The following is a 20651-nucleotide window of genomic DNA, read 5'->3' on the forward strand; positions in this document are numbered from 1 at the left end:
GTCTATAAAACCCATTCAGCGTATGTGCCAGGAGTATCTTCCAGTATATACAATGAACATGCATGGCGAATGCGGTGCAAACATAACGTAATTCATATCTTGGGAGACCGACCGAATACTCTGGACCAGTCACTATTTGTTAAAAATCACATCAACATGATTAACAAACCGTTTAAAATTTGTCTGCACTGCCTAGGATTCAGTGGCAGTTCAGCAAAAATAAACTGAACCTGCTATGATTATACCTCCCATGTGCCCTGGATTTCGAACATAGTTGCTGGTTGCATGGGCATCAGGGACTTGTCTAGCATAACTTCTGTTGAGACTTTTCCAGTGTCATTCTAAAGGAACTTAATTGTGAACTGGTGGTGTTATGGTGCCACCATTGTGTATGATAAAAGGCATTAAAAAAATTTACTACTATGCATGCCTTGTTTACCGATCCCTACGTTTGTGCCCAAAAGATAAATGGTATGTTATAATAGCCGTTTGCTATTATAATATATGATGAGAATAGTGGACACAAATAGAGAATATAATGGATGTATGCATAATCCTCAAGAAACGTCACCCAGCTAGTGAAGTTTATGCTGTTTTTGTAAGAAGAATATTTTGCGTGATGAAAAATTTGTATTTTTCTTTTCCTCCAGAGTGATATTCATGTAGCATTAGGCCTCCATCAGACGATCGTAATTTAGAATCCATAATACAGCCAGCCGCAAGACCTGAATCCCCCACTGTTCAAGTGAAGCAAACTTAGATTATAGTGTTCTACGGTTTTTCAAGTCTAATTCACTTGAACCTCGGGGTATCCGTTTTGTAGTTATGATATGGAGGCTATATTGTGGCCGCATGAAACCCTTTTAAATGAGGCCTTAGGCTGGTTTCATATGAGGATAATACGGGTGCAAATTCAAGCCTTACCACAGGCTTTTTGACCTGAACTAACTGCATTATAAGGATAGGCAGAAATGCACCCCTATTACGCTCACTTGAAACTGGTCTTCTGCCAGGATCACACACGCCGTTTGGATGCAGTTTTTGGTTCTGTTTTTTTCAGCCAAACACAGGAGTAGACACAAAAGAAAAGAGAAAAGAGGAAATTCTGGCTTTGTCTAATAAAGAAAAAACAAACAAAAAAAACTGAGCCAAAAACTGTGTGTGTGATCCTGACCTTACTAAGGCGGTCTTTGCTCCTTGTCCGCTACCGCAGCATATTTTTAAACCAGGACAAGAATTTTTTCCATATGTTACTGACAGGGTAAAACGTCCTTTTTTCCCCTGTTCTCTCACACCGAATAACCACCTCTGTAAATTGAAAACTGAAAGCATGCATGGAAAAAGTACACCAGACAGACAAGTGTTGGTAGACATCTTTCCCTCAGTCAAGTAGGAAGTGAACTAACTTTATTTGAACAAAGAACACAAAGAAGTCTCCTCTGTAGGAAGGTGGGACGTGCTTAAGCCCCATTGGCTCCCCAGCTGTAAGTTCTTCTGTACACTCCTCTTGCATTCCAGGGGCGGTGTCTCCATAGGCGTGCCCCTGATACATTCTCCATCTTGTTTCATTTACAATCCAGTCTACATTTTATTAATAGTAATAATTGTCGCACTGTCACTTACTGTCCTAATGGGACTTTTACCCCTGCAGATATAACAGGTCATGGGCAGCATCTTCCCCAAACCTAAAGACCCCTGGGTAACATGACCTCCGGGCTCTCATTGCTGCCATGTACTTCTTACATATGAGTGACAACAACCAGTGACCTTCACCTCACACCTCCACATAAAACACCTCAGATTAGAATTCACAGTACCGTGGCATATTTACACACATTATAATTATAAACCTCAGACAATATAAACAATAGGGCCTCAACTAATAATATAATGCTATCACCAATCTTATGCTATCACCCTCAGGTTTTGGGTCCCATCAGTTCATTGCCAGTCCTGTATATCATCGTCCTCTTCTTCTCCTGTCTTCTGTGGAGTAAGACTGCACAGTGGTGTCCAGTGGGGGATTTATTACTACCCTCCACCTGGTCACTTATTAAAACACCTGATACTGCTGACGGATTCACTCAGGTCTTTGGTCTTTACTTTGATCTTTGCTGATGTCATCAGGACTTGGTTTGGTCCTTCTCATCTGTCAGACACCGTCTCTTTTAGTATACGTCACCGGGCTGTACATAGCACCTCATGATGTGAGCCTGGGGTGAGTTCCCACGTAGACGGATTAGTGGAGTTTTATTGTGACTACCACAAACCCTCCGTATCTATCCTCTTCCTCTGGCAAGTTACTTGTCTGGGCGGCTGCTTAGAATTGTGACACTGCCGTCAGTTCATGACAAACGCGTTGTACTGGCTCAGGCTGCGCCTGCTGCATCTCAGTGATGGAGTTCATCATATTAAAAGTCTTTTAGTTCATGTTTACTGGCACTTGCCGGGGACCCCCAACCCTTGTCAATTGCTAAAATAAATACTAATCTGGTGATAACATCATCCGCATACACTATGAACGTTGTTCTAAGTACATACAATAATAATGACGGGCCCTTAAATGACAAACAAACACCTTTATGTAAGAAAAACTTCTCTGTTACACTGGACAGGGCACCTAGAAAATGTGTGGTTACTGGGTACATTATATTTGAACTTAGTGTTTACACTTTCCAGCAGGATTTATACCTTATCCTCAGCTGATTACCTGGAACATCTTCTATTCACAGAAATATACACAGATTCCACATGTTTATCTGACAAGTGTCTCAAACCAATTTTTTCCCCCCTACTCTGGTTCGTTTTACCTGGGAAGGCCTCTCAAGGTCTGTTCTCTTTGTGGGAGGCGGGTATGATAAGGTTGGCACCGGTCTGCCAGGACTGTTCTGTAGGCAAATCAAACAGCTCTAACAGAATTTAGCAGCATCCGCTGTAAAACCTGGGGCATACCAATTAGATCTTACCACATCGATCCTTGCTGTCTTGGGGCATATGTGAGGTCATACACCATCAATGTAAGTGCCATCAAGAGTGCCTTGGATGGTACCGGTTTACCTTCCTTTATCTGTCCACATCCTGTCAGAATCTGGTTCTCACGCCTTTCGCTCCCAGTTGGACTCTTCCTGTGGAGAACAATCTTTTCAACACATAATCAGTAATTGATCTTAACCCCTTCCCGACATGCGCCGTACATGTACGGCGCTGTCGGGAGGTGCTTCCCGCAAAGCGCCGTACATGTACGGCGCAGTGATTGTGCGGGCTCAGAAGCAGAGCCGGCACCATCACCGCGGGGCTGGCACCCTCCTGTAACTGCCAGGACCGGAGCTATTCTCCGATCCGGCAGATTAACCCCTCAGATGCTGCGCTCAATAGAGCGCAGCATCTGATAGGTTTTCACCCGATCGGCAACCCAGTGATGCAATCGCTGGGTTGCTGTGGCAATCGGACGCCAGAAAATGGCGTCCGAGTCTGCCTTGTACGGGAGCCCATGAGAACCCGCCTTCGGCGCGTACTCATAGGCTTGCTGTCAGTGAATAACTGACAGCGCTAATACACTGCACTACGTATGTAGTGCAGTGTATTAGAGTAGCGATCGGGGCATCAGGCCCTCATGTCCCCTAGTGGGACAAGTCAGAAAAGTAAAAAAAAGATAATAAAAATGTGGTAAAACAATAAAAACACACACATTTCAAATAAAAATAAAGCTAAACTGACTTTTTTCCCATAGTTAGTCTTTTATTATGGGAAAAACCGTAAAAATTAAAAAAACTATACATAATTGGTATCGCCGCGTCCGTAACGACCCAAACTACAAAACTATTATGTAATTTATCCCGCACGGTGAACGCCGTAAAAAAAAAAAACATGAAAAACAATGCCAGAATCTTTGTTTTTAGGTCACATCTCCTTCCAAAAAATGCTATAAAAAGTGATCAAAAAGTCACATTTACTCCAAAATAGTACTAATAAAAACGACAATCCGTCCCGGAAAAAATAATCCCTGACACCGCTTTGTGCACGCAAAAATAAAAAAGTTATGGGTTTTAGAATATGGCGACACAGAAAACAAATGATTTTATAAAAAGTGATTTTATTGTGCAAAAGCCGCAATACATAAAAAAAACTATATAAATTTGGTATCGCCGTAATCGTATCGACCCGCAGAATAAAGCTAACATGTAATTTAGGGCACACTGTGGATGCCGATAAAAAAAACAATAAAAAACGATTCCAGAATTGCTTGTTTTTGGTAATTTCCTTTACCAAAAAATGAAATAAAAAGTGATCAAAAAGTCGTATTTGTTCTAAAATGATACCAATAAAATCTACAGCCCGTCTCGCAAAAAACAAGGCCGCACACCGCTCAATCAACTGAAAAATAAAAAAGTTACGGCACTAGTAATGCGGTGATGAAAAAACATCTCAATGCGCAGGCCGGAGGGGAACATTCCTTCAGTTTCAGGGCCATAGTATTTAGGAACTAGGAAAGGGAAGGGAGATAGCACATCCGCTGGAAGCGAGGGCGCCTGTATTATACCAGCGCAAAACTTTCCCAGCAATACTTCCCAAACTACGAAGGAGAAAAAGTCCCCAAAAGGTGCAGAGCGTTACAGAAGGGGGATAAGAAAGAAAACCGTTTATCAGTGCGACACCGGCCTGTGCATAACGGATCGCTTCACATCGTAACACACACCTATGGATAATTGTATTCTTTACCCCATTATTATACCCTCTTATTATGCCCTGATGTTCTCCGCACAGATTACATATACCCCTGATATACTCCGCACAGATTACATATGCCACCACATTATAAACTGAAATACCAGCAAAACCCCAAACAGAACTGTTACCAAGCAAAATCCATGCTCAAAATGGCGGTCTATTCCTTCTTAGCCCTACAGTGTGCCCAAACAGCAATTTATGGCCACAATTAAGGCATTACCATACCCGGGAGAACCCGCTTAACAATTTATGGGGTAAGATTCTCTAGGGGCACAACATATTGTGCGGTGAATGGGCAGATCAGTGGAAAAATTGCAATTTTCACTTTGCACCATCCACTGCATATTCATTTCTGAAAAACACCTGGGATGTCTAAATTCTCACTACACCCCTTGATAACTGCCTTTAGGGGTGTTTCTAAAACGGGGTCACTTTTGTTTGGTACATCAGGGGTTTTGCAAATGCAACATGGCGTCCGCAAACCATTGCAGCAAAATCTACGCTCCAAAAGATAAATACCGCTCCTTTTCTTCTGAATGTTCCCATATACATAAATAGCCTATTATAACCACATATGGGGTGTTACCGTACTCGGGAGAAATTACTTTACAAATGTTGGGGTGCTTTTTCTTCTCTATTCCTTGTAAAAATGAAAAATGTTGATCTAAAACTACATCTTGTTGGAAAAAAAAATATTTTTCATTTTCATAGCTTAATTCTAATTAATTCAGCAAAAAACCTTTGGGATCAAAATTTTCACTATACCCCTAGATGATTCCTCAGGGGGTGCAGTTTCCCAAATGGAGTCACTTTTGGGGTGTTTCCACTGTACTAGTACTACAGGGGCTCAGCAAATGTGACATGGCGCCCAGACACTATCCAAAATCCAAATGGTGCTAGTTCCATTCTGAGCCCTACCGTGTGTCCAAACAGCCGTTTATGACCACATGTGGGGTATTGTTTTACTCGGGAGAAGTTGCTTTACTAATTTTATGGTGCTTTTTCTCCTTCAGTCCTTGTAGAAATGAAAAAAAAATACCTAAACCTACATTTTATTTGAAAAAATGTAGATTTTCATTTTTACGGCCTACTTCCAATAAGTTCTGTAAAACACCTGTGGGGTCAAACTGCTCACTATACTCCTAGATAATTTCCTCATGGGGTGTAGTTTCCAAAATGGGGTCACTTGTTGGGGGTTTCCACTGTTTTGTCCCCTCAGGAGCTTTGCAAATGTGACATGGCCTCCGCAAACCATTCCTGCAAAATTTGAGCTCCAAGAGCCAAATGGCGCTCTTTCCCTTCTAAGCCCTGCCGTGTGTCCAAACAACCGTTTATTACCACATGTGGGGTATTGTTTTACTCGGGAGAAATTTCTTTACAAATTTTATGGTGCTTTTTCTCCTTTAGTCCTTGTGGAAATGAAAAAAAATTAGCTAAACCTACATTTTATTTGAAAAAATTTAGATTTTCATGGCCTAGTTCCAAAAATTTTTGCAAAAAAACTGGCCTGTCAAAATGCTTGCTACACCCCTAGATAAATTCCTCGAGGGGTGTAGTTTCCCAAATGGGGTCACTTTTGGGTGAGTTTCCACTGTTTTAGTTCCACAAGACCTGTTCAAAGCTGACATGGTGCCTAAAATATATTCTAATAAAAAGGAGACCCAAAATCCACCAGGTGCTCCTTTGCTTCTGAGGCCGGTGCTTCAGTCCAGTAGCACACTAGAGCCACATATTGATAAATATTGAGTTGCATTTCTTGGGTAAAACATTCTGTGGTACAAAAAAAATGGATTCAAAATGTATTTCTGGAAAAAAATAATGAACTTTGTAAATTTCACCTCTACATTGCCTTAATTCCTGTGCAATGTCTAAAGGGTTAAGAAACTTTCTAAATGCTGTTTTGAATACTTTGAGGGGTGCAGTTTTTAAAATGGGGTGACTTATTGGGGGTTTCTAATATCTAAGGACCTCAAAGCCACTTCACAACTGAACTGGCCCCTGTAAAAATAGCATTTTTAAATTTTCTTGAAAATGTGAGAAATTGCTGCTAAAGTTCTAAGCCTTGTAACGTCCTAGAAAAATAAAATGATGTTCAAAAAACAATGCCAATCTAAAGTAGACATATGGGGGATGTTAGTTAGCAACATTTTTGTGTGGTATAACTGCCTGTCTTACAAGCAGATACATTTAAAGAGGCTCTGTCACCAGATTTTGCAACCCCTATCTGCTATTGCAGCAGATAGGCGCTGCAATGTAGATTACAGTAACGTTTTTATTTTTAAAAAACGAGCATTTTTGGCCAAGTTATGACCATTTTCGTATTTATGCAAATGAGGCTTGCAAAAGTACAACTGGGCGTGTTGAAAAGTAAAAAAAGAACAACTGGGCGTGTATTATGTGCGTACATCGGGGCGTGTTTACTACTTTTACTAGCTGGGCTTTCTGATGAGAAGTATCATCCACTTCTCTTCAGAACGCCCAGCTTCTGGCAGTGCAGATCTGTGACGTCACTCACAGGTCCTGCATCGTGTCGGCACCAGAGGCTACAGTTGATTCTGCAGCAGCATCAGCATTTGCAGGTAAGTAGCTACATCGACTTACCTGCAAACGCCAATGCTGCTGCAGAATCATCTGTAGCCTCTGGTGCCGGTGTCCTCGCTCGTCTGACACGATGCAGGACCTGTGAGTGACGACACAGCGTGATCTCTGGAGAACACGGCTGTGTCTGCACTGCCAGAAGCTGGGCGTTGTGAAGAGAAGTGGATGATACTTCTATACACAACGCCCAGCTAGTAAAAGTAGTAAACACGCCCCGATGTACGCACATAATACACGCCCAGTTGTACTTTTACTTTTTAACACGCCCAGTTGTACTTTTGCAAGCCTCATTTGCATAAATACGAAAATGGTCAACTTGGCCAAAAATGCTCGTTTTTTAAAAATAAAAACGTTACTGTAATCTACATTGCAGCGCCTATCTGCTGCAATAGCAAATAGGGGTTGCAAAATCTGGTGACAGAGCCTCTTTAAATTGAGAAAAATGCAAATTTTTGCAATTTTTCGCTAAATTTTGGTGTTTTTCACAATTAAATACTGAATGTATCGGGCAAATTTTGCCAGTAACATAAAGTCCAATGTGTCACGAGAAAACAATCTCAGAATCACTTGGATAGGTAAAAGCATTCCGGAGTTATTACCATATAAAGAGAAACATGTCAGATTTGAAAAATGAGGCTCTGTCAGGAAGGTCAAAAGCGGCCAAAGAGGGAAGGGGTTAATCAGATAATTAATTTGAAGAAAAACATTAACAAATAACATATTTACATTAAACGTTCACATTGAGCAGTAACTACATACACACTGCACAGACTTCTCTGCTCTAAAATTTTCATTTCACAACAAAAAATATTTTCAGATGGGAATCTACTTGCACCGTGAAGTTCTCATTTACACAAACATAATACTGACGCCTCTAATAGTCCAATGCTAAGGCGGGTCCAGAACTTTACATAAAACAACCTCAGTATTTAATATTCCCACAACACTTCTTGAATATCATTATTAAACAAACTAACTCTGGAATAACATTTGGAGAACTGCTGACATCTTATCATTGTACAAATGTCAGTTCAATACTTGGGATAACACTGTTCCCCTGTCACTACACACAACGTCTGCAGTGGGGACGATACCGGCCGGGCTTCAGACTACCCTGAGAACAGGTCTACACACACGAGCACATTGTCATACACTTCTACCTCGGGTAGTTGTATGTACTGCAGTCGCTGGGACGGTTAATCTGGCCGGGCTGCACTTTTCACAGGTACCTTTGCTGTTTTACCTATGTCATGCCGTGTGCACATCATGCCGGCTGCTACAAACCTAGTGGTGGCATTATTGTATCCAGGGACAAGCCAATTTACTGACACCTGGCTGCACATACCCTTGTTGTCAGGTCTGTCTTCTCTTGCTCTCTCAATTGGCTTATCCGATGATCCAATAAAGTTCCTACTACCAATGGGCCCCTAATTGTGGGCGATGCCAAAAGTGTACCTAGAGTCCGTGTAAATGTCGGCCGTCTTACCTTCTGCCAGGTTACAGCCTCAGCGAGCACCTCCAGCTCCGCTCCTTGAGATGAACAAGAAGGTGTGAGTGGTTTCTGGATGATTTACCTGGTGCCTCGTATCCTGTCTTGTACTTACTGTATATGATCAAGTATCTCTACATAACAAATTTACATTGGAAACCCATGTCACATATAGATAGAACATTTCAAAGGGGTGGCGTCTTCATTCTCAAAAATAAAAACAAATGTTATACACTTCTCCACACTCATCCGATAATCCAGAACACTTTGAGAATCTCACTTTATCAGGTTCTGTAAATACTTGATTAATACAAAAACAAATAAAAATTACTAAAATCTTTACATAAAATTAGCAATCTTCAGATAATTTTCACCTCCTTCCCTCCTAAATCTGCAAAGACTCATCTGTGAGTGACCTTGACCTCTTGTCTAAATTTGCTGGAGGGGGATGGTCTCTTACACAATACCTCATATTGGGTGGAGACTACCGCACAGCATACCCAGTGCCATATTTACTGTTCTGGAAGGATCTACACAGAAAAAGCCTCAACATTTAGGTTACTCTCATACACATTTAATCTGGATTACTCATTGGGGTCTCCTACACATTTTGTAGATCTTCTGGAACCAAATTCATTAATTCAAAACAAACCAAAATTGTACCTGATCAGTTCCTTCACCATTCCCCCCTTTGTGGACTCTGCGAAAGTAATGTAGCAGGGTTCAAAACTACATCTCAACATAGTAAAATCGGACACTCTATCTGGGGGGCACTAGTTTAACCCCCTGTAATACACAACAGCCTGGAACAAAAATGACTTTCTCCTGACAAAAATACATTTTATCTTTAAAATGACTTGCAATCATTTATTTACCTGTAAAACATTTCACATTTTCCAAAATACCATTTAGGCAGCACCATAGCACGTGCCTCATGTGTGAAAACAAAACAATTGTAATTAGTTATTCAATAAAACCGAAAATAATATATCTGGTAATATTAATTACTGCAAACCAATAAACTGTATATAAAAATAGGGAACATTGGTTGGCACATACATTTACAAGACCCCGTGTCTCACAATATCGGTAGTTTAATACATTTGAAATAACATCAAAACACATTAAATCTTATCACATCATAACACATAAATATGCAGCGTAACTTTTTTTTTTACTTTATCAAAGATTTTTATTTTGAAAATATAAAAAACAACAGCATACACATGGTTTCATAAATTAGCAAAATTCACACGCAGTGCAATATAACTACTTCAATATCGCATAAAATATACAAAGACATAGAAACAACAGTAGGAGGTAGCCTCCCAATCAGTAAGCAAAAACTAAATAAGAATGCAATGAGAATAACAGTACCCTAAGTGCAGCAAAGATAGTGCATTATTTAGGGAAGCCAGTCCCCAACAATTGGATAAGAATTGTCGCATATAAGTACACATTATACTTTAGACTAGCACAGACACAAGACAACAAGGGGAAACACATACAGACTTAGCACGCAAAAGGTAGGCTTATATAGGTGCTCAAAAGAGGCCATCCAGCCAGAGAGGTAGATCATTACCACCCCGGAATCCAGACCACACTGCCCAAGTGCGGACAAAGAGCTCAGATTTACCCTGATCAGCAGACATCAACTCTTCCATCCTCATAATTCCGTTCACCTCCGTTACCCATTCCTTCAGGGAAGGTACAGTGCTGGACTTCCAATGACGAGGAATCACTGTTCTTGCTGCGGTCAAAAAATGCCGAAAGACACTCTTTTTGAGGTGTGGGAGTGATCCAGGAACCATGGAAAGTAAGCCAATGGAGGCCGAAGTCTGAACCTCAGTATGAAAAAGTTTGTTACAAAGATCAAAAAATTTTCCCCAAAAGGGACGAAGCTTGGGACAATCCCACCAAATGTGCAGTATGGTTCCAGGAGCCTCCCCACACCTCCAGCACTCATCAGATACATTAGGGAATATCCTATGCAGCAAAGAAGGACAGCGGTACCATCTGGTGAGAATCTTATAATTTTTTTCCTGGGCGAAGCACGAGGTCGGTAGCTTATGCGCCAGGAAGAAAGATGTGCCCCACTCTTCAGCAGAGTGTCGAGTCCCCAGTTCCTCATCCCATGCGGTAGTGAATGTCAGCTGAGAGTAATCATATTTAGGTAGAAGGATCCCGTGTAAATAGGACAACACATGAGAGGGGGCAGTAGTCAACAACAAATAGTGCTCCAGAGGAGTCTTATCCTGCAGCAATACAAGACGGTCGCCCATGGAAGAAAGATAGGAGCGCAACTGAAAATAGGACCACCAAACCGGACGTCCCCCCGGGCAGGCCTCAGAGACAACAGTCTGTGACAAGATTGTACCCTCAGGTGTAAGAGTCTTAGCCAAAAAACCACCGTCCTGTCTCTCCCAACACAGGAATGTGTCCACACCCACCGCCGGAGGGAAGGAAGGATCATCAAAAAGAGGCGTTAGAGGACCTGGACGGTGAACAAGGTCCACCGTAGCAATGATCCGCTCCCAGACTACAAGAAACTGACGTGTGAGGGAAGGCAGAGAAGATGAAGGTCGCTGGAGAGCAGACAACCAAGGCAGAGACGACAGTGCTAGGGGAGACATAGCCTTCTCAATGCGCACCCATTGCTTACCCGCACCTGAGCGGAACCAGTCTACCAATCGCATGAGGACCGCAGCTTGGTGGTAGCGTTTAAAATCCGGCAAGCCTGCCCCTCCCCTCCACTTTCGGCCGACTAAGGACAGCAAAACGAACACGAGGCTTAGAGGAGCCCCAAACAAATTTAGTTATGGCCCTATGTAAGGTTTGGAAGAAGCTCGTTGGAATTATGATAGGGACGGTTTGGAATATGTATAGGAATTTGGGCAGAATGTCCATTTTAACCGCGTTAATGCGCCCAAACCACGATATGCTGTTCCCACCATATGGGTGTGTAATTCAAAGCGAACAAATCCGACTGTTGTGTGGGAATATGCACCCCCAAATATTTTAGAGATTTAGATTGCCATTTGAACGGGAAAACACGAGCGAGATGGGTGGCTAGAGCAGTATCGAGAGATATATTCAATGCCTCCGATTTAGAATAGTTGACTTTAAAATTACTCAAATGACCAAATCGCTCAAATTCCCCGGTCATAGATGGCAAGGAAACCATGGGAGTCGTAAAGTACACAAGGAGATCATCGGCATACAATGCCAGTTTGTGATGTTCCGCGCCAACACAGACGCCATTAACATTAGGGTTGCTCCGCAGTGCCACGGCCAGGTGTTCCATGACCAAAACATAGAGTAAAGGTGAGAGTGGGCACCCCTGTCTCGTGCCATTAGTAATAGACAAAGAGTCAGATAACAAACCATTGACTCGAACCCGGGCCGTAGGCCCATGATATAATGCCATAATCCTATCCACCATAGTGGCGCCAAGGCCAACCTGTGTCAGGACACTGCGGAGAAACACCCTATGTACCCTGTCAAAAGCTTTTTCAGCATCGACCGAGAGTAAACACATCGGTATCTTATGGGATTGGCAGTATGATGTTAAAAGGAGGGTCTTGTTAGTGTTGTCCCGCGCTTCCCTACCACATACAAACCCCACCTGGTCATCTGTGACCAGATCATGTAAGAAAGGCGAGAGGCCAGCAACTTCGCGAAAATCTTAACGTCTACATTTATCAATGATATTGGTCGGAAATTTGCGCACGACGTCGGATCCTTGCCTCGTTTTGGTAAAAGGGTAATATGAGCCTCAAGGGACTGAGGTGCAAAGGGACACGAGGAAGACACGGAATTAAAAACTTTCGTCACGAACGGAGCCAATTGATCCTAAAATGTCTTGTAGAATTTATTATTAAACCCATCGGGTCCCGGACTTTTGCCCAAGGGGGAGTCTCCAATAGCGCGCTCCACTTCCGTCTCCAAAAAATCTTCCTCAAGTCCCAAGGCCTCCCCGTCCCCCAATGACGGCAACGCAGTGTCGTGCACATAACGGTCTATTTTATCCCGCAACGCATCCGCCTGCATATCCTGAAAATGGCCTTTAAGATTATATAAGGCCGAGTAATACTGTCTGAAGCAATCAGTGATGCCCACCGGATCATGAACCTCAACGCCCGAGGGAGAAGTAATTTTAGGGATATACGACGCCTGGGTGCGAGGATGTAGTATCCGTGCCAGAGACCTACCACATTTGTCTGCAAATTCGTACGAATGTTTTCGCATCTGAATCAAGCGTGTGACTGGTCTATCAGAGAACGCAAGGATTCTCTCGCTGTAGTAAGTTCCGCAAATATCTGTGAGGACAGAACACGCTTATGACGGGATTCAAGGTCCCGTATCTGAGTAAGGAGCCGCGCAACAGCTACCCCTTTTTCCCGCTTTAAACGTGCCCCATGTTGGATCAGAACTCCCCTAACTACACACTTCAGCGCCTCCCACTGTAATGGTAATGGGGTGGTGTCACGTGTATGCACCTCAAAAAAGCCGGTTAGCGAGTCCTTAAGGGCTGACACACTCACTGAGTCACGCAATAAATTATCGTTACGTTTCCAAGATTGGAAATTGGGTACCGAGCTAGGAAACGTGAGTGTCAGAAATACGGGGGCTTGATCCGACCAAACCATAGGGCCCACCTCAGAGGTAGGATGCCAGGTAAGCAAATGGTGGCTAATAAGAAAGGCGTCCAGCCGACTGTACATATTGTGTAGCGGGGAGAAGTAAGTATATTCTCTTACCTGAGGATGCAGAATCCTCCACACGTCAATCAGTTGCATGGAATGCATCACAGTTTTCAAGGTTCCCAAGTGGGACTTCGGAACAGCAGACCTGCTCGAGGAGGTGTCAAGCCTGGAATCGAACGTCAGGTTAAAATCACCGCCCACAATCAAGACTCCCTCCGTGAACTCCTCCAATTTCCGCAAATACGCGCAGCACACTCGAGCCTGATCCTGATTGGGGAGGTACACATTAGCCAAGGTGAACAGCTTATTCCGAACGGACAGTTTAAGAAACACATACCGACCACCCGGGTCAACCAGGACGTCTACCAGTTTATGTGAGAGTGACTTGTGAATACATATACTAGCGCCCTTGGACTTGGATTCCGGGTTGGCACTGTGGAACCAGACTGGATAATAACGATTTGTAAACTGTGGAGTGTGGCCCACCTGAAAATGAGTCTCCTGTAAAAACAGGATATTTACACTCTCTCTGTGCATGTTGTACAATATCTGCGAGCGTTTTTTCCGGGACATTAAGCCCTCTAGCATTAAAGGTACAGACTTTCAACTGTGCCATCTCCAACGCACGTAGGACTAGCAAGTCAAGAAATGTGCTACAACAATGAAGAGAAGGACAAGACAGACAAGGAAGGGAGACACGACAACAAGGACAAACAAGCGGGTGAAACAAGCACCCACTCCTTGATCTAATCAAGGAGAAACAATCCAATATACACCGGATATAACCAGTGAGTCCCTAAGAGAAAGTGTCAGGACAAGGTCTAGCCAGCGCCCCGCACCCCCCAACCCAGCTAATTTTATATAGCAAATAACTATAGCAGAAAAGAAAGGAAAACCAAGGCACTTAGTATGATACCCAAAATAATTAAATAAGAGTATACATTGTTAGTAGGGACCAAAAGAAACCCCAGCATAGAACACCCCTTAATACATTCATTGTCTGCATAAATGTACATACAGGTTAGCAATAAAGGAAAATAATAAAAATAAACATTCACGATTGTGGCGTATTAACAGCAATCAACCAACATCAGTAGCCACCAGGTCTCCAAGCAATCACCTAGAACATAATGCAGACCCACACAGCAATGTCCACATGAAACTCCGAATATAATTGCCTAAGCTGATAATCACAATAACCATTGCAATTAGGCTCTGACAGCAGGCTGCAATTTGGAGACATTAAAAGGGCATCACATCGGCTCCGCAGGACGACCATCGTGACGCCTCATAGAAGAAGCAGGAGAACGACCTCGCCTGCGTGATCGTGGACGCGGCGGCGGGATGGGAACATAAGGCCAATCAGGGAGAGAAACTCTAGGCAAACGGAGAGCAGCGCAGAAATCCAGAACATCCCCCGGGTCACGAACACTCAGCAGTGCCCCGTCCCTGCAAACCTGCAGCTGAAAGGGGTGACCCCAGGAATAGGAGATCTTATGTTCTCTCAAGACATCCAGCAAAGGACGTAGCACTCTGCGCTTGTCCAGAGTCATCCTGGACAAATCAGATAGCAGCTGGATCTTGACTCCCTGTAATAAAACCTTGCCTTTATCTCGGGCCTTCCTCATGATCTGCTCCTTAAGAGAAAAGAAATGGACACGGCATAGCACATCTCTAGGATTCGGGTTACGCGGGCCTAGAGTCCTGTGAGCTCTATCCAGCTCCAGAGGATCATCAGCAGGGCGCCCTAATAATGCATTAAATAGAGACTGTAAAGCAGGGATGAGTTGACCTGGAGAGATATCCCCAGGGATGCCCCGAAGCCGAATATTATTACGGCGATTCCGATTCTCGTGATCCTCAGCAAGGTTAAATAATGTGTGAATCTGATGAGAGTGTTGATCCAATCGGTCGGCATGAGAAACTTGTTGCTGTGTAATAACGGAAACATCGCTTTCCATCCGCTGTACTTGATCGGACAATTGAGATAGATTGGTAGTAAGAGATTGTATCTCTGATTTATACGTCGTCTCAAGACGGTTTACATAACGTTCCATGTCCTGTTTAGTGGGCAATGCTGATAACTGTTGTCTCAAGCCCTGTAAATCATCCCCTAGGACAGCAGAACCCCCTATGTGAGAGGAGGGATGAACAGCCAAATCTCTGGGAGAGGTAGAAGGCAGCAATGCAGGCCCCAGCACATGAGGGGAAGATAAGGGAGAAACCCGGCCGCCATGACAGGCACCACGTGGCGAGCAGTCCCGCGCAGGCAGCGCCATCACAGCCCCAGAAGAGCTCGGCTCCATCCCATTCAGCAGGGAGGGAAACTGCCCCTGAGAACCCGAGATCGAGGGGAAGGTACAAGCGGTACCTGATGCAGCAGCGCCGGCCGCAGATGACAGCCCCTCTGGAAGCGACGTCCCGGCGCCATCTCGTCTCCCCTCCAGCGGCGCCATCTTAGATGATGTTCCAGCAGCAGCGTCGGTCAGGAATCGCTGGATGGAGCCGGCTGAAGACATCTGCCGTGTACAGTAAGGAGTCCCCGTGGAGGCCTTGGATTTCCTGACCATCAGGTTGATAAAATGTTGCGTATTAATATGCTTATGATCGGGTTAGGGAAGTGCAGGAACGGAGCGCTCAAGCAGCACGTCTGGTCAGTGCCATGTACAAGCCACGCCCTCCTTGGCACCATTTTTTGTTCACTTTTTTTTCACATTTTAAGCACTAAGGTGACCAAAAAACTATTTTGATGTTTTACATTTTTTAACTCACCGTGCGAGTTAAATAATGGTATATTGTAGTAAATCGGACTTTTACGGACACAGCGATACCAAATTATTTTATTTTTTACATTGTGCTTGGGGAAAAATGGGAAGCTTTTAATATTTTTTTTTTTACACTCCTGAAAATTTATGTAACATTTTTTATTTATTTTTTTACACATTTTATTAGTTTCCCTAATGGACTTGAACCAGCGGCCACTCGGCTACATGTGGAGTTACTGAAACAGCGTAATTACTCTGTTTCCCTAACTCCTACAGTAGTGAATGACCGTTACGGAAGCAGTTTAGCATACGAGCTACGCTGTTTCCGTAACTACTGTTCAGTTTTAAGGGAGTTATGGAAACAGCGTAGCTCCGCGAGTTACGCTGTTTCAGTAACTCCACATGTGATCAGTGGCCGGGAGAGCACAGAAAGATAGAACAGGGTTTAGGGGGCCCCGTTCTGGAGATAGGTGCGGGTCCCAGAGGTAAGACTTGCATCTATCTGACATTTATGACATATCCTGTGGATATGTCATAAATGTCCTTCATAGAAAAACCTCTATAAATGCCGCGGTCACTATTGACCACGGCATTTAACTAGTTAAAGGGGTTTGCCACAAAACACATTTTTCCCCTATCCACAGTATAGTTGCTCCATGTGAGATCGCTGGGGGTCAGACCGCTGGGACCCCCAGCGATAAGGAGAACAGGGGACCGAAAGTCACTCAAAGTGCTACATGAGAAGCCTGGACTTCCGGGTTCTGTGTCCGGCTTATCTGTTCCACAGCTCCATAGAGATCAATGGAGAGCCGCTCACGCATGCGCAGAAGAATGCCATTGATCTCTATGAAGCTGCCGGACACAGAACGCGGAAGTCACAGCTTCTTATGCAGCGCTCCTAGTAACTTTCGGTCCCCGTTCTCTTTATCGATCACACATGAATCCCTTATCCTGTGGATAGGGGATGCATATGTTTTATGGCACAAGCCCTTTAAACGGCCAGGAACAGCGAAATTGCTGTTCCTGGCCGTTATAGCAGCGTGTCAGAAGCTGACACCTGCAGTGTATGGAGCGGGCTCAGTGCGTGAGCCCGCTCCATACATCATCCCCCTCCAGCTCCATGATGTGCCGACACGTCATGGGTTGGGAAGGGGTTAAGTAATGAAGCGGTCATGGAGCCCGGCGATGCCAGGTCCCTTGACTGCGGACTATAAGACACAGGGACTTTTTAGCAAGATTTATTCTTGCTAAAAACTGCGTCTTATAGTCCGAAAAATACGGTACATTCAGGAAATTCAGTACATCAACTGATATATTAACAACACTGGCACCGGCTGCATCAGCTGGTCTTCTGTTGTATATACAGTGCTAAAGAACCCATTTAGTAACTCTGCCTTCTCTTGATCCCCTGTGACCAACTCCCCATTACCACTATTTAGGGGCCCTACATGTTCAGACCTTGGCTTTTTTGCATTTATATATATATATATATATATATATATATATATATATATATATATATATATATATATATATACTTGAATGGTTTTACTATCATTGGCCACCTGCCTTTGATTTTGTATTTTTGCTGATTTTATTACCTTTTTACAGATTTTATTAAGCTCTTTATAATTTACCAAGGCTACAGATGTACCCTCATATTTGTATTTTTCAAAAGCCCTTTTTTTGTCATGTATTGCCCTTTTTACAGAAGGTGTAAGCCATGTGGGGTTTAATTTTAGTCATTTATACTTGTTACCTATAGGAATACATTTTGCACTATAATTACCGAAAGTAGATTTTAAAATCTCCCATTTATCATTTGTGCCATTATTTGACATTAGTCCTACCCAGTCTATATCCTGAATTGCAGCCCTAATCCTGGGGAAATTGGCCTTCTTAAAAGTAAGTGTTTTTGCCCTTCAAGCCTGTGTTTGTTTTTTACAGTATAGGTAAAATTTAACTATATTGTGATCACTGTTACCGAGGTTTTCACAAACATTGACATTCCCAACAAGCTCTGCATTATTAGAAATGACCAGATCCAACAGAGCTTCACCTCTAGTCGGGTCTTCCACAAACTGGCACATAAAATTTTCCTGCAAAAGGTTGAGGAAGTTACACACCTTTGCAGTTGAAGCTGAACCATGGCACCAATTAATATCCCGTTAATTAAAATCTCCCATTATCACTACAGTACTCCCCTGTGCAGCCCGCTCCATCTGTTTATAGAGCTGACCTTCCATTCCCTCAGTTATATTGGGGGGGGGGGGGGGGGTCTATAGATTACACCAAAAGTAATTTTTTCAGTGTTTAATTTTTCAGTTGTAATTCCACCCACAAGGTTTCAATCTCTTCAGAATCTTCACCCACTAATGTCTCATTCACACTCGCCTTCATATCACTTCTCACATACAGACCTACACCACCGCCTTTCCGATTTGTCCTGTCTTTCCGAAACAGTGTAAAACCCCGTAGATTTACAGCCCAGCCGTGTGAAGAGCCTAGCCATGTTTCAGCAACACCAACTATATCAATATGTTCCTCCGGTACCAAGGCCTCCAGCTCCCCCGTTTTGCTTGCTAGACTACTGCCATTTGTGAACATACACTTTAAAGAGGCTCTGTCACCAGATTTTGCAACCCTTATCTGCTATTGCAGCAGATAGGCGCTGCAATGTAGATTACAGTAACGTTTTTATTTTTTAAAAACGAGCATTTTTGGCCAAGTTATGACCATTTTTGTATTTATGCAAATGAGGCTTGCAAAAGTACAACTGGGCGTGTTGAAAAGTAAAAGTACAACTGGGCGTGTATTATGTGCGTACATCGGGGCGTTTTTACTTCTTTTACTAGCTGGGCGTTCTGACGAGAAGTATCATCCACTTCTCTTCAGAACGCCCAGCTTCTGGCAGATCACGCTGTGACGTCACTTCCCCAGGTCCTGCATCGTGTCAGACGAGCGAGGACACATCGGCACCAGAGGCTACAGATGATTCTGCAGCAGCATCGGCGTTTGCAGGTAAGTCGATGTAGCTACTTACCTGCAAACGCTGATGCTGCTGCAGAATCAACTGTAGCCTCTGGTGCCGATGTGTCCTCGCTTGTCTGACACGATGCAGGACCTGGAGAAGTGACGTCACAGCGTGATCTGCCAGAAGCTGGGCGTTCTGAAGAGAAGTGGATGATACTTCTCGTCAGAACGCCCAGCTAGTAAAATAAGTAAAAACGCCCCGATGTACGCACATAATACACGCCCAGTTGTACTTTTACTTTTCAACACGCCCAGTTGTACTTTTGCAGGCCTCATTTGCATAAATACAAAAATGGTCATAACTTGGCCAAAAATGCTCGTTTTTTAAAAATAAAAACGTTACTGTAATCTACATTGCAGCGCCTATCTGCTGCAATAGCAGATAGGGGTTGCAAAATCTGGTGACAGAGCCTCTTTAACTTGCCTTTAAGGGCTTATTTAGACGAACGTGTAATACATCCGTGCAACGCGCGTGATTTTCACGCGTGTCACACGGACCTGTGCTTGTCTATGGGGCAGTGCAGACTGTCAGTGATTTTTGTGCAGCATGAGTCCGCTGCATAAAACTCACAACAGGTCCTATATTTCTGCGTTTTTCGCACATCACGCACCCAATGAAGTCAATGGGTGCGTGAAAATCACGCGCACCGCACGGAAGCACTTCCGTGGGACGCGCGTGATTCGCGCAACAGCAGTCAAAAGTATGTTTGCAAACAGAAAAGCACCACGTGCTTTTCTGTATACAAATATCCAAACAGAGTGTTATAATGATGGCGGCTGCGCGAAAATCACGAAGCTGCACATCCTATGTGATGACACACGGAGCTGTTAAGTGCCTTTTGCGCACGCAAAACGCTGTTTTTTGCGTGCGCAAAAACGCACACGCTCGTGTAAATCCCCCCTAAATGTTTCAGTATCAGAAATGTGATTATTTTGGAACTTTTATTTTCATTGCTGTTTTGTAACAAAAACAATCTCTCCCCCCGCCCCCCCCCCCCGCCAATTTAGTCTGACCCCTCTCTAACCTAACTACCCCTTTATTTTCTACATTGACCTCCCACTCAGCCCTAGTTTAAATACTCCACCACCCCAGCTAGAATTCTCTCCCCCAGCACAGCGGACCCCCTTTAATTTAGGTGCTGTTTCCGTAACTCCGACCATATAATCAGTAAATGGCCGGGAGTCAGCGTGAGCGCAAAAAGCTAGAACGGGTTTTAGTGGGCCCCGTTCTAGAGATAGATGCGGATTCCAGAGGTGGGACCCGCATGTATCTCACATTTGACATGTCCTGTGGATATTACATAAATGTCCTTCATGGGAAAACCCCTTTAA

General features: G+C 43.6%; 1 protein-coding gene across 2 annotated transcripts in view; it reads left to right on the top strand.

Moving 5' to 3' along the window:
* Window positions 1-423, top strand: part of LOC142761218 (protein Mis18-alpha-like) — a 36806-nt gene extending 36383 nt beyond the window's left edge. For both annotated transcript variants that reach the window (XM_075864409.1, XM_075864408.1), the window contains one exon: window positions 1-423. This exon is cut by the window's left edge and continues 506 nt beyond it. The gene's annotated coding sequence lies outside the window, so the exon portion shown is untranslated.
* Window positions 424-20651: the final 20228 nt, after the last annotated feature.

The sequence above is a fragment of the Rhinoderma darwinii genome, chromosome 4, assembly GCF_050947455.1.
Source record: "Rhinoderma darwinii isolate aRhiDar2 chromosome 4, aRhiDar2.hap1, whole genome shotgun sequence".
In the NCBI taxonomy this organism is placed as follows: domain Eukaryota; kingdom Metazoa; phylum Chordata; class Amphibia; order Anura; family Rhinodermatidae; genus Rhinoderma; species Rhinoderma darwinii.